Raw genomic sequence first — 12,754 nt, forward strand, 5'->3', positions numbered from 1 at the left:
ACACTTTAAGCCCACATGGACTTAATGTTCATTTGGATTTCTCTGTATTTTTTGGAGTTTAAGTATTTTGTCTTCTGTTTTCATTGTTTTTTTTGTTTCCTATTTTTTCTCTGACATTAGCTCTGCCATTAGCTCTGCCTCTGTTGATGTCCCTTTATTCTTTGATTGTTAGCTCATGTCTCCCACTTTGCACGCACAGCTTTCATTGACTCTGTGTGCCCTGCATCTTTTTACCTCTTTGTCTGCCTACCGTTCTGACTTTCCATCTAGCACTATGGTGTGATATGTTTGGCTTCTCCTATCTTTGGTACATGTTTGAATCATTTGCATGCCCTTGATATTGGTGCACTTTTCTACCACCCTGGCCTTCCCCTCTGTTCCCTAATCATCGTTATTCTCTTGATTTATATATTTAATGATGTGGCACATGTCATATATGTATATGTAATCTTTTGTGGGTATACACAAATTTCATTATGCGCCATTCGGGGCTTCCATATCTAAGTTTAGATTATTTGCCCTTTGCTTTGGTATCTGTTGCTGTCCTTAACGGATTTGACATACATTTTTTTGGCACATGTCGTATATGTACATGTAATCTGCGTTGGGGTTACACAAATTTGATTGTATGCGCCATTCGGGGCTTCCATCTCTAAGTTTAGATTATTTGCCATTTGCTTTGGTATCTGTTGCTGTCCTTAACGGATTTGACATACATTTTTTTGGCACATGTCGTATATGTACATGTAATCTGCGTTGGGGTTACACAAATTTGATTGTATGCGCCAGTCGGGGCTTCCATATCTAACTTTAGATTATGTGCCCTCTGCTTTGGAATCTGCTGATGTTCATATTTGATATGACATACATATTTTTGCACAAGATGGGTGCATTCTATTGTTGACGAGTGTGCACACTGGATATACAGCGGTTCCATGTTGTTGTAACTCCCTGTTTTGTGCGCTTATTAATGCTGCCTATCTCTGAGCTATGAGCTTTGCAGAGCCCCTTTTGTGCTGATCTGTTGATCTCCTCTCTTATATACTCGCACTCAATATCCTCGGGTGTTTTCTTATATACATTTGAGTACGGTGTTCATACATTTTCATATAGTTAGTTGTAGTAGGTGGCGCAAAACAAGTTGCTATTCCCAATGTGTCTTACTGTAAATATGTGTGATAATATGTGGGCTCAATATATGTTAATGTTTTGATGAGTCCTAATTTTATATTCTCTTTTGGAAAAAATGGATGTCGAAACATGTTGATACCAGAGCACACCTGCACAGGATTTGAGAAGACAAAGTGAATACCAGCTATACCCAGTTGAAATATTCAAGTTCCCACTGAGCGGCATATATTTAACCGCAAAGATCACATTGATAACTAGAAATCCTTTTTCTACTTATCCTACAAACTTTCTACTTATCCCAACAACCACATTTCAGCACCCAGATCGGTCACTGACCGACATCTAAGAAACCTGGGAACAACAGACCGGAAAGGCACGCAAAAATTCCACATCAGGAGGTTATCCAACAACCATACCATCGTGATCGGTCACTGACCGACAGACAAGCCACAGAATAGAAAAACCGGAGATACTTAAAAAACATCAGCAAACTGTTAGCACTTAACCGCAACGAAGATCCCACCAAGAAACCCTTAAGAGCGCGATCGGTCACTGACCGACAAAGGATAAGGTAACTGAGCGGCCACGACAACTACTGAAACACTTATATAAAAGTGAATTTTCTCGCAGCAAACAGATAAGCCCACCTAATAAGAGGAAACCAAAGCAGCATTTATTTAACCGCCAGCAGCTCATATAGAACTGCCACCAGCTTGATCTTGAAAATTAATCAAAACACTGGCATAGCGGCGTTTATTTAACCGCAATTATCTCACAAAAGTGATATCAAACAGATACACTTCAAGGTACTAATTTGTATACTTATATTATAGTGTGATAAAAATCGCACCAACATACCTTTACATTTGATATATAGTTGCCTAAGATAAGATCTCAAACTCAATTGCATAGCTGAACTTGAAACAAAGTATCCTATATGAACTATACAGCAACTATTTTTTTATCCACTATATAATTGTATCTACAAACATTCTGTTAGAAATTACAACTTGTGATAAACCCAAAACTGTATAAATTATAAGATTTCAACGTTATTATTTTAATTTAATTTATTTTTCTCCAACATAGGTGTGTCCGGTCCACGGCGTCATCCTTACTTGTGGGATATTCTCTTCCCCAACAGGAAATGGCAAAGAGCCCAGCAAAGCTGGTCACATGATCCCTCCTAGGCTCCGCCTACCCCAGTCATTCTCTTTGCCGTTGTACAGGCAACATCTCCACGGAGATGGCTTAGAGTTTTTTAGTGTTTAACTGTAGTTTTTATTATTCAATCAAGAGTTTGTTATTTTGAAATAGTGCTGGTATGTACTATTTACTCAGAAACAGAAAAGAGATGAAGATTTCTGTTTGTATGAGGAAAATGATTTTAGCACCGTCACTAAAATCCATGGCTGTTCCACACAGGACTGTTGAGAGCAATTAACTTCAGTTGGGGGAACAGTGAGCAGTCTCTTGCTGCTTGAGGTATGACACATTCTAACAAGACGATGTAATGCTGGAAGCTGTCATTTTCCCTATGGGATCCGGTAAGCCATGTTTATTACGATCGTAAATAAGGGCTTCACAAGGGCTTATTAAGACTGTAGACTTTTTCTGGGCTAAATCGATTCATTATTAACACATATTTAGCCTTGAGGAATCATTTTATTTGGGTATTTTGATATAATAATATCGGCAGGCACTGTTTTAGACACCTTATTCTTTAGGGGCTTTCCCAAAGCATAGGCAGAGCCTCATTTTCGCGCCGGTGTTGCGCACTTGTTTTTGAGAGGCATGGCATGCAGTCGCATGTGAGAGGAGCTCTGATACTTAGAAAAGACTTTCTGAAGGCGTCATTTGGTATCGTATTCCCCTTTGGGCTTGGTTGGGTCTCAGCAAAGCAGATACCAGGGACTGTAAAGGGGTTAAAGTTCAAAACGGCTCCGGTTCCGTTATTTTAAGGGTTAAAGCTTCCAAATTTGGTGTGCAATACTTTTAAGGCTTTAAGACACTGTGGTGAAAATTTGGTGAATTTTGAACAATTCCTTCATGTTTTTTCGCAATTGCAGTAATAAAGTGTGTTCAGTTTAAAATTTAAAGTGACAGTAACGGTTTTATTTTAAAACGTTTTTTGTACTTTGTTATCAAGTTTATGCCTGTTTAACATGTCTGAACTACCAGATAGACTGTGTTCTGAATGTGGGGAAGCCAGAATTCCTATTCATTTAAATAAATGTGATTTATGTGACAATGACAATGATGCCCAAGATGATTCCTCAAGTGAGGGGAGTAAGCATGGTACTGCATCATTCCCTCCTTCGTCTACACGAGTCTTGCCCACTCAGGAGGCCCCTAGTACATCTAGCGCGCCAATACTCCTTACTATGCAACAATTAACGGCTGTAATGGATAATTCTGTCAAAAACATTTTAGCCAAAATGAACACTTATCAGCGTAAGCGCGACTGCTCTGTTTTAGATACTGAAGAGCATGACGACGCTGATTATAATGTTTCTGAAGGGCCCCTAACCCAGTCTGATGGGGCCAGGGAGGTTTTGTCTGAGGGAGAAATTACTGATTCAGGGAACATTTCTCAACATGCTGAACCTGATGTGATTACATTTAAATTTAAGTTGGAACATCTCCGCATTCTGCTTAAGGAGGTATTATCCACTCTGGATGATTGTGACAAGTTGGTCATCCCAGAGAAACTATGTAAAATGGACAAGTTCCTAGAGGTGCCGGGGCTCCCAGAAGCTTTTCCTATACCCAAGCGGGTGGCGGACATTGTTAATAAAGAATGGGAAAGGCCCGGTATTCCTTTCGTCCCTCCCCCCATATTTAAAAAATTGTTTCCTATGGTCGACCCCAGAAAGGACTTATGGCAGACAGTCCCCAAGGTCGAGGGAGCGGTTTCCACTTTAAACAAACGCACCACTATACCCATAGAGGATAGTTGTGCTTTCAAAGATCCTATGGATAAAAAATTAGAAGGTTTGCTTAAAAAGATGTTTGTTCAGCAGGGTTACCTTCTACAACCAATTTCATGCGTTGTCCCTGTCGCTACAGCCGCATGTTTCTGGTTCGATGAGCTGATAAAGGCGGTCGATAGTGATTCTCCTCCTTATGAGGAGATTATGGACAGAATCAATGCTCTCAAATTGGCTAATTCTTTTACCCTAGACGCCACTTTGCAATTGGCTAGGTTAGCGGCTAAGAATTCTGGGTTTGCTATTGTGGCGCGCAGAGCGCTTTGATTGAAATCTTGGTCGGCTGATGCGTCTTCCAAGAACAAGCTACTTAACATTCCTTTCAAGGGGAAAACGCTGTTTGGCCCTGACTTGAAAGAGATTATCTCTGATATCACTGGGGGTAAGGGCCACGCCCTTCCTCAGGATCGGCCTTTCAAGGCAAAAAATAAACCTAATTTTCGTCCCTTTCGTAGAAACGGACCAGCCCAAAGTGCTACGTCCTCTAAGCAAGAGGGTAATACTTCTCAAGCCAAGCCAGCTTGGAGACCAATGCAAGGCTGGAACAAGAGAAAGCAGGCCAAGAAACCTGCCACTGCTACCAAGACAGCATGAAATGTTGGCCCCCGATCCGGGACCGGATCTGGTGGGGGGCAGACTCTCTCTCTTCGCTCAGGCTTGGGCAAGAGATGTTCTGGATCCTTGGGCGCTAGAAATAGTCTCCCAAGGTTATCTTCTGGAATTCAAGGGGCTTCCCCCAAGGGGGAGGTTCCACAGGTCTCAGTTGTCTTCAGACCACATAAAAAGACAGGCATTCTTACATTGTGTAGAAGACCTGTTAAAAATGGGAGTGATTCATCCTGTTCCATTAAGAGAACAAGGGATGGGGTTCTACTCCAATCTGTTCATAGTTCCCAAAAAAGAGGGAACGTTCAGACCAATCTTAGATCTCAAGATCTTAAACAAGTTTCTCAGGGTTCCATCGTTCAAGATGGAAACCATTCGAACTATTCTTCCTTCCATCCAGGAAGGTCAATTCATGACCACGGTGGATTTAAAGGATGCGTATCTACATATTCCTATCCACAAGGAACATCATCGGTTCCTAAGGTTCGCATTCCTGGACAAGCATTACCAGTTCGTGGCGCTTCCTTTCGGATTAGCCACTGCTCCAAGGATTTTCACAAAGGTACTAGGGTCCCTTCTAGCTGTGCTAAGACCAAGGGGCATTGCTGTAGTACCTTATTTGGACGACATTCTGATTCAAGCGTCGTCCCTTCCTCAAGCAAAGGCTCACACGGACATAGTCCTGGCCTTTCTCAGATCTCACGGATGGAAAGTGAACGTGGAAAAGAGTTCTCTATCTCCGTCAACAAGGGTTCCCTTCTTGGGAACAATAATAGACTCCTTAGAAATGAGGATATTTCTGACAGAGGCCAGAAAAACAAAGCTTCTAGACTCTTGTCGGATACTTCATTCCGTTCCTCTTCCTTCCATAGCTCAGTGCATGGAAGTGATCGGGTTGATGGTAGCGGCAATGGACATAGTTCCTTTTGCGCGCATTCATCTAAGACCATTACAACTGTGCATGCTCAGTCAGTGGAATGGGGATTATACAGACTTGTCTCCGAAGATACAAGTAAATCAGAGGACCAGAGAATCACTCCGTTGGTGGCTGTCCCTGGACAACCTGTCACAAGGGATGACATTCCGCAGACCAGAGTGGGTCATTGTCACGACCGACGCCAGTCTGATGGGCTGGGGCGCGGTCTGGGGATCCCTGAAAGCTCAGGGTCTTTGGTCTCGGGAAGAATCTCTTCTACCGATAAATATTCTGGAACTGAGAGCGATATTCAATGCTCTCAAGGCTTGGCCTCAGCTAGCGAGGGCCAAGTTCATACGGTTTCAATCAGACAACATGACAACTGTTGCGTACACCAACCATCAGGGGGGAACAAGGAGTTCCCTAGCGATGGAAGAAGTGACCAAAATCATTCTATGGGCGGAGTCTCACTCCTGCCACCTGTCCGCTATCCACATCCCAGGAGTGGAAAATTGGGAAGCGGATTTTCTGAGTCGTCAGACATTGCATCCGGGGGAGTGGGAACTCCATCCGGAAATCTTTGCCCAAGTCACTCAGCTGTGGGGCATTCCAGACATGGATCTGATGGCCTCTCGTCAGAACTTCAAAGTTCCTTGCTACGGGTCCAGATCCAGGGATCCCAAGGCGGCTCTAGTGGATGCACTAGTAGCACCTTGGACCTTCAAACTAGCTTATGTGTTCCCGCCGTTTCCTCTCATCCCCAGGCTGGTAGCCAGGATCAATCAGGAGAGGGCGTCGGTGATCTTGATAGCTCCTGCGTGGCCACGCAGGACTTGGTATGCAGATCTGGTGAATATGTCATCGGCTCCACCTTGGAAGCTACCTTTGAGACGAGACCTTCTTGTTCAGGGTCCGTTCGAACATCCGAACCTGGTTTCACTCCAGCTGACTGCTTGGAGATTGAACGCTTGATCTTATCGAAGCGAGGGTTCTCAGATTCTGTTATCGATACTCTTGTTCAGGCCAGAAAGCCTGTAACTAGAAAGATTTACCACAAAATTTGGAAAAAATATATCTGTTGGTGTGAATCTAAAGGATTCCCTTGGGACAAGGTTAAGATTCCTAAGATTCTATCCTTCCTTCAAGAAGGATTGGAAAAAGGATTATCTGCAAGTTCCCTGAAGGGACAGATTTCTGCCTTGTCTGTGTTACTTCACAAAAAGCTGGCAGCTGTGCCAGATGTTCAAGCCTTTGTTCAGGCTCTGGTTAGAATTAAGCCTGTTTACAAACCTTTGACTCCTCCTTGGAGTCTCAATTTAGTTCTTTCAGTTCTTCAGGGGGTTCCGTTTGAACCCTTACATTCCGTTGATATTAAGTTATTATCTTGGAAAGTTTTGTTTTTAGTTGCAATTTCTTCTGCTAGAAGAGTTTCAGAATTATCTGCTCTGCAGTGTTCTCCTCCTTATCTGGTGTTCCATGCAGATACGGTGGTTTTACGTACTAAACCTGGTTTTCTTCCAAAAGTTGTTTCTAACAAAAACATTAACCAGGAGATTATCGTACCTTCTCTGTGTCCGAAACCAGTTTCAAAGAAGGAACGTTTGTTGCACAATTTGGATGTTGTTCGCGCTCTAAAATTCTATTTAGAAGCTACAAAGGATTTTAGACAAACATCTTCCTTGTTTGTTGTTTATTCCGGTAAAAGGAGAGGTCAAAAAGCAACTTCTACCTCTCTCTCTTTTTGGATTAAAAGCATCATCAGATTGGCTTACGAGACTGCCGGACGGCAGCCTCCCGAAAGAATCACAGCTCATTCCACTAGGGCTGTGGCTTCCACATGGGCCTTCAAGAACGAGGCTTCTGTTGATCAGATATGTAGGGCAGCGACTTGGTCTTCACTGCACACTTTTATCAAATTTTACAAGTTTGATACTTTTGCTTCTTCTGAGGCTATTTTTGGGAGAAAGGTTTTGCAAACCGTGGTGCCTTCCATTTAGGTGACCTGATTTGTTCCCTCCCTTCATCCGTGTCCTAAAGCTTTGGTATTGGTTCCCACAAGTAAGGATGACGCCGTGGACCGGACACACCTATGTTGGAGAAAACAGAATTTATGTTTACCTGATAAATTGCTTTCTCCAACGGTGTGTCCGGTCCACGGCCCGCCCTGGTTTTTTTAATCAGGTCTGATAATTTATTTTCTTTAACTACAGTCACCACGGTACCATATGGTTTCTCCTATGCAAATATTCCTCCTTAACGTCGGTCGAATGACTGGGGTAGGCGGAGCCTAGGAGGGATCATGTGACCAGCTTTGCTGGGCTCTTTGCCATTTCCTGTTGGGGAAGAGAATATCCCACAAGTAAGGATGACGCCGTGGACCGGACACACCGTTGGAGAAAGCAATTTATCAGGTAAACATAAATTCTGTTTTTATATATTATGTACATTTTTATACATAGACACCGGTGTCATTTTTTAAACTTTGAAGGAATTGTAATAATTTTTGTTTAACTGTACTTTTAGCATCACTACTATTGGGTAAATTTACCATAATCAAATAAAGGATCATATTTATTTCTTAAATAGTTTCAACATCCATTTTTTCCAAAAGAGAATATAAAATTAGGACTCATCAAAACATTAACATATATTGAGCCCACATATTATCACACATATTTACAGTAAGACACATTGGGAATAGCAACTTGTTTTGCGCCACCTACTACAACTAACTATAACTCTTTAAACTTTGGGATAAAGTTTACTTCAGGTGTGCTAGATTCCCCACCAGCTAGACAGTCTAAACCTACCAAACATTCAATACATTTTCATATGCCTGCACCTAAATTTTTGGATTATCTGTTTCATTTATGCTTTTACAATTTGTGGTGGGACTCGAGACTATGTTTGCTATGAAGGTTTGGTTTCCGTAATGTCTGTGAGGGTATGCTGACATTGTGTCTGTTTACTACTCTCACCGGGTTGATGTTTTTTGTTCCCCTGATAACCTGGTGTTAGGTGTATTGTAATGTTCCTCACGAACAGCTGTTTGGTTGTCATAACAACGTAAGGCGTTGGCTGGGCTTACCCTATCAAGTATTGATTGCCTCTATGGCTCCCCCTATTTAAGGCGTAGCTTTGGATCTAACACCACTCGTCTATTTGGATCTGTGATCTTTGCCACTCGACAGTTGCAAGGTATTTAACTTTCTGTTTAGCAATGTTACCGATTTTGTGAAGCACGGCCCGGATCTGTGTCACTATCATTGTTGTACCCTCTTGACTTTTCGCATATATATTGCTGTGTGTTATAGTTTTGAGCCACACGTTAATTGGCTGTGTGTATATAGGCGTTCTGTCTGCAACTACTTTTGCTATTGCTTTCCATGCATTCTAGTATGAGCTTTTGTTGTTTTAATATGTGGGACCCAGTCTTCACTTGTTCCCCATCTAGCGAAAGTATAATACCTGTTACATTCACCCGCTATGTCTCTATGTATAATTCTGACACTAATGAAGCCGGTAGCGTTCTGCCTTTTTTTTAGTTTTACATGCTGGGGTACATATTCAACATGCTCTTTACGCATCCGCTGTTGTTGCCCTTTCTATATTAGTTCCCATGTCCAGCTGGCTTATTCTGATAATTATATATGTTTCTTCCTTTTTTCCTATAACAAGCCTGGTTCCCAGTATTTTTCAGTGTTTGCACAATTTGTATTGACCAATATTTATATTAATATTTGTATTATTTAGTTTTTATTCTGCCCAAATGCTCAGTTACGCATATAGATATATATTTGTGTGGTTGTGATCACACTATTTTTGCAAGTCCGTGGCTACTTTTGTTTCTGTACAGAGCTTTCTTTTTTGTATTTCTGCTCTGTTGTTGACTGGTTTTGTTCTTTGGGTATCCTTTGTTGGATATTGGATGATTCCCTTCTCTGACTGCATAGTCAGTTTTTATATATATTGGTGATGGTGATATAGGTTGTTTCACTTTGTGTGTTTCATTTGATCTATGTTTCTAGTATTTGTCTCTATGTATGTCTTACAGATTATACTTGTCCTGATGAAGGCCCAACTGAGGGCCGAAACGTCGACCATGTATTAATGATTCAAGAATAAAGAAAATATTTTTCTTCTATACAAATCCTGAGAGTGCCCTTCTTCTACACTAAGATATATATATATATATATATATATATATATATATATATATATATATATATATATATATGTGGGAGGTACATACGGCCTGACGAAGCCCGATTCAAACTTTCCATGTGCGGGTGAAACGTGCGTAGCAGAAGTGGGGGTATCAGCTGTACCCCCTGGAACTTAAACAGATGACAGTCTTTGTGGAACAATACTGAGGTTGAGACTGCTGACCACTGTGGAATTACCCTCCGGCACCCGGTATCATACGGTTGAATGCATAAAACGATTTTCAGTGGAAAAGCTGGAACAACTTTAGCGTCTAAAAAGGACATTTAAAGGTACAGAACGGACCATCTAAGGATTTGTCAGGTATGTGATTACGCCTGATACTGGTATCCGTATAAATCCTTTTCCTAATCTTTGAGACTTTATGCATATATTACCTGAGTGAAGTGTTCCCGTATACTTAAAGGTATAGAACGGACCGTCTAAGGATGGGTCAGGTGCATGTCTGAGCCTGATATTGGTATCCATTAGCCCTCTTATAACTGAAGCACTGGGACATATGAGTACACTTCTTTGGTAACCGGGTTACACTGCAATTATCACATTACCGGGACTTTGCTGCTATATACACGGAGTAATCGCTACACACACGGGTAATACAAAGAACAGCAGCTCCCTCTGTTTCTTTCATGTAATTAGCAAGAGTCCATGAGCTAGTGACGTATGAGATATACATTCCTACCAGGAGGGGCAAAGTTTCCCAAACCTCAAAATGCCTATAAATACACCCCTCACCACACCCACAATTCAGTTTTACAAACTTTGCCTCCTATGGAGGTGGTGAAGTAAGTTTGTGCTAGATTCTACGTTGATATGCGCTCCGCAGCAAGTTGGAGCCCGGTTTTCCTCTCAGCGTGCAGTGAATGTCAGAGGGATGTGAGGAGAGTATTGCCTATTTGAATGCAGTGATCTCCTTCTACGGGGTCTATTTCATAGGTTCTCTGTTATCGGTCGTAGAGATTCATCTCTTACCTCCCTTTTCAGATCGACGATATACTCTTATTTATATACCATTACCTCTGCTGATTTTCGTTTCAGTACTGGTTTGGCTTTCTACAAACATGTAGATGAGTGTCCTGGGGTAAGTAAATCTTATTTTCTGTGACACTCTAAGCTATGGTTGGGCACTTTATTTATAAAGTTCTAAATATATGTATTCAAACATTTATTTGCCTTGACTCAGAATGTTCAACATTCCTTATTTTCAGACAGTCTGTTTCATATTTGGGATTATGCGTTGAATCAATCATTTTTTCTTACCTTAAAAATTTGACTTTTTTTCCCTGTGGGCTGTTAGGCTCGCGGGGGCTGAAAATGCTTCATTTTATTGCGTCATTCTTGGCGCAGACTTTTTTGACGCAAAAAATCTTTTCTGTTTCCGGCGTCATACGTGGAAGTTGCGTCATTTTTTGACGTCCTTTTGCGCCAAAAATGTCGGTGTTCCGGATGTGGCGTCGCTTTTATCTCCACATTATTTCAGTCTCATTTTTTCTTTGCTTCTGGTTACTAGAAGCTTGTTTATTGGCATTTTTTCCCATTCCTGAAACTGTCATTTAAGGAATTTGATCAATTTTGCTTTATATGTTGTTTTTTCTCTTACATATTGCAAGATGTTTCACGTTGCATCTGAGTCAGAATATACTTCAGGAAAATCGCTGTCTAGTGCTGGAACTACCAAAGCTAAGTGTATCTGCTGTAAACTTTTGGTAGCTATTCCTCCGGCTGTTGTTTGTATTAATTGTCATGACAAACTTGTTAAAGCAGATAATATTTCCTTTAGTAATGTACCATTGCCTGTTGCAGTTCCCTCATCTAAGGTGCAGAATGTTCCTGATAACATAAGAGATTTTGTTTCTGAATCCATCAAGAAGGCTATGTCTGTTATTTCTCCTTCTAGTAAACATAAAAAATCTTTTAAAACTTCTCTCTCTACAGATGAATTTTTAAATGAACATCATCATTCTGATTCTGATGACTCTTCTGGTTCAGAGGATTCTGTCTCAGAGATTGATGCTGATAAATCTTCATATTTATTTAAAATGGAATTTATTCGTTCTTTACTTAAAGAAGTACTAATTGCTTTAGAAATAGAGGATTCTGGTCCTCTTGATACTAATTCTAAACGTTTAGATAAGGTGTTTAAATCTCCTGTGGTTATTCCAGAAGTTTTTCCTGTTCCTAATGCTATTTCTGAAGTAATTTCCAGAGAATGGGATAAATTGGGTAATTCATTTACTCCTTCTAAACGTTTTAAGCAATTATATCCTGTGCCGTCTGACAGATTAGAATTTTGGGACAAAATCCCTAAAGTTGATGGGGCTATTTCTACCCTTGCTAAACGTACTACTATTCCTACGTCAGATGGTACTTCGTTTAAAGATCCTTTAGATAGGAAAATTGAATCCTTTCTAAGAAAAGCTTATCTGTGTTCAGGTAATCTTCTTAGACCTGCTATATCTTTGGCTGATGTTGCTGCAGCTTCAACTTTTTGGTTGAAGACTTTAGCACAAGTAACAGATCATGATTCTCATAATATTATTATTCTTCTTCAGCATGCTAATAATTTTATCTGTGATGCCATTTTTGATATCAGAGTTGATGTCAGGTTTATGTCTCTAGCTATTTTAGCTAGAAGAGCTTTATGGCTTAAAACTTGGAATGCTGATATGGCTTCTAAATCAACTCTACTTTCCATTTCTTTCCAGGGTAACAAATTATTTGGTTCTCAGTTGGATTCCATTATCTCAACTGTTACTGGTGGGAAAGGAACTTTTTTACCACAGGGTAAAAACATGGCTAATAATCGTTTTCGTTCCTTTCGTTTCAACAAAGAACAAAAGCCTGATCCTTCATCCTCAGGAGCAGTTTCAGTTTGGAAACCATCTCC

The 12,754-nt window shown here is 40.8% G+C and overlaps 1 protein-coding gene across 1 annotated transcript in view; it reads left to right on the plus strand.

Annotated features, from left to right (window-relative positions):
• The window catches only part of LRP6 (LDL receptor related protein 6), a 473,927-nt gene that overhangs the window by 403,408 nt on the left and 57,765 nt on the right, over positions 1-12,754 (plus strand). The gene's annotated exons all lie outside the window — the stretch shown is intronic.

This window comes from Bombina bombina, chromosome 6 (assembly GCF_027579735.1).
Source record: "Bombina bombina isolate aBomBom1 chromosome 6, aBomBom1.pri, whole genome shotgun sequence".
In the NCBI taxonomy this organism is placed as follows: domain Eukaryota; kingdom Metazoa; phylum Chordata; class Amphibia; order Anura; family Bombinatoridae; genus Bombina; species Bombina bombina.